The sequence below is a fragment of the Rhagoletis pomonella genome, unplaced genomic scaffold, assembly GCF_013731165.1.
Source record: "Rhagoletis pomonella isolate Grant_MI unplaced genomic scaffold, Rhpom_1.0 Rhpom_scaffold_00007, whole genome shotgun sequence".
In the NCBI taxonomy this organism is placed as follows: domain Eukaryota; kingdom Metazoa; phylum Arthropoda; class Insecta; order Diptera; family Tephritidae; genus Rhagoletis; species Rhagoletis pomonella.
In genome coordinates, this window is record NW_023458561.1 from 62,280,663 (window position 1) to 62,283,560 (window position 2,898).

The 2,898-nt window shown below is 30.2% G+C and overlaps 1 protein-coding gene across 1 annotated transcript in view; it reads left to right on the forward strand.

The window, feature by feature from the left end:
* LOC118743285 (sex peptide receptor) overlaps positions 1-2,898 on the forward strand; it is a 91,688-nt gene that overhangs the window by 2,978 nt on the left and 85,812 nt on the right. The gene's annotated exons all lie outside the window — the stretch shown is intronic.

Consider the following 2,898-nt stretch of genomic DNA (forward strand, 5'->3'; position numbering starts at 1 on the left):
TGTAGAAATTTTAGGTCTACGTTATGTAGTTTGACTATTGTCAATTAAATCGAATGCTTTGTATTGCATGCGCTCCACGTTTTTCATTTTCAATTTCATAGATTGTTTATAATGACTTTTGCTAAAATTTCAAAATCAAAAGTTATCAAAACAAATTCTATGGGACTGAGAAATATTATTTTCTACTTTTTAGTTTATTTATAAAAGCGTTGTATATTAAAAAGTTTTTTTTTATATTATTTATTTCCGATAAAGTCATTACTATGATCTTCAATATCGATAAATTTTTTCGATATCAATTTTTAACTTTTAATCTTTTAATAGGAAAAAGCTCTTGTAATTTCTGCTTGCAATGCAATGTCGAAATCTTTCGCCAGAATCTTTATACACATGTAAAAATTGCATGCACTTATTCATGTGTGAATAAATACTCATACACATATTTACAACTCACATTGCCTACACGAATCAAATATTTTAGTTACGAATGATTTTCACTCCTTCCTTTCTGTGTTAATTTGCATATGGCACACTTGCATTGGTTATGAAGTCGTAAAGAGAAAAAATTTAAATTCCATTTTTTTTACCTGCACTCAATTACCCCGTTGCAGTGAACACGAATTTCCCTTGCCGCGCAAGCTATTCAACATTGCGGGAATCCATTTTTTTTTTTTTATAAATAAATTCCAATTTTACGGAAAAGGAAGTAACATTTGGCGTGTTTCGCTCACACCACCAACTACATATGTATGTATGTATGTATATGCATATGTAGCTTGTTTGTTGCAGCATGTAAAATATTTTCCACGCTACCACAGGCACAAGTTACTCGTAAATAATTTATTTTTATATCTACATACTACTGAGCCACTCTTGCATGATAACTTTTTAAAACATATCGCAATTTTGTTAATGTGTTTGAGTGGATTATACGAGTATTTATGTAAAAAATTGTTTAAGTCATTTTGGTTCAGTTGAAGTTCGTGGAAATGGCACTTGAAGTTGCATGAAAATTTACACTTTAGTATGTGTGGATGGATATGTGCACATGTATGTATGAATGTAAGTGTGTATACATATAGTAAGTAAGTAAAAAATCGAAAGTTTTCCTATACCCTGTAGGAAAAATCATACATATGAAATTTTTATTTTTAATTATATAAAACCGAGTTTTTGTCCTGCTTGGCCAATTGAGCAATCCGTAAGACGCGAGAAACCCCTCCCTCTCTTTCTACGGAAATAACTAATGTATATCTTAACTAGCTGAATATAAAAAGAGAAGAGAATAGAGAGAAATATGTGGTGGTATGAGCATCAAGACTCTCTAAACACAAACGCGTGAAAGCAATGCGTGGTATTGTTGATCAACTTAATACCTTAATTAAACATACTTATTATTAAAATTTTATTTTAAAAATACCAATGTGTCCTACTGTGGTAGAAATATGTCATTTTAAAACTTGAATCATAGAAATCGACCGAGTACATCGGCTGTTTTGCTCTCACGTTTTTTCGGGTTTTAATTTTATATATATGTAGTATAGATAAGCAATTGAACGCTCTACAAAAAAATCTTACATCAGTTTTCGATAAATTCAATTCTCTATCAAAATATCATTACATTGGCCATTGCTGGTCCCTTATTTGTTTCAGAGAGATAAAAAAACTAAATGTAAAAAGTTCAAAAATCCCATGTAATTTGTATAGGAAATTTAATATGATTTCAATATGGTTTAGTTTGAAAATTAAGAGTGCTTTTGGTTTGGGTATTTGTTTTTAGGGCAAAAACTAACAATTCATTCGGCCGCAACTTGGAGATGGGTTGGAAAGATTCTTCCCTATAGGCTCATGAGCAGAGTTTTTATTGTTGAATTTCTAGTGCCAGTGGTGGTAAAGCAGAAAAGTCCAAAAATCTTTGAAATATATATATGTATATAATTTCTAATTGTTTAATCTAGTTATCTTTAAGGTCATTGCACTTACGTTCAGAAAAATTTATCTGCCATTTAAACACATTTCTTGAGAACAAAATTTGTGTTTCAAGGACGAATAAATTTGAAAAGTTACTTGTGAAGACGGTCCTTAGAAAATTAACTTTAGCCAAAAAAAGCCCGAAATGGAAACAATTTTGCTACTTTTTTCATAAGTATGTAAGAGAAACAAGTTGCAAAAGTTTTCTTTTAAATTAAATAATTTCCCTAAATGGTATGTTTCTTGTACTACAACACCTGTTCGCCCCAGGTAAAACTGTCTCGTACTCAGAAATAAAATATAAATTCTTACACGTATTATATTTACAAGTATGTTTACACACATTTATTTATTTATTCACACAGGAGTAACGCATATGGGCGCAGCGTCAAACGTAAGTAAAGGTTGCATACTCTTAAGCATCATTTGTAAATTGATTTATGTGCCGGAGGCACTGAAAGTGGCATTTGTTAGCACTTATACCTACATATGTACATACATACATACATACATACATATTAAATACTACAATACCTCGTCCTTGTTTTAAAAAACGAAGGTAAAGCGATACATTGTATATGTATGTATGTACATGTGTACATATGTATTTACTTACACACATTGAGATACGAAATTAATGAATTTTTAAAGCACTTAATATGCGGAACTACAAAACTGATTGAAATAGTGTATAGGAGTTTCACAAATACATATCTAGAGTCTTGAAGCAGTAAAGTCGAGTAGTTATGAAGTATAAGGAAGTTTACTATTTTTGAGTGAAAATGGTACTAAAATATGCACCTTTTCTGTATTTTGTTACTTTTAACTAAACGTGAATTTTTTTGGTTTTGTTATTTTTCAGTCTAATAATAATTTTTATACAACAATTTTATTGAGTTTGAGGCCGTTTTTCAGTGAACAATTTTT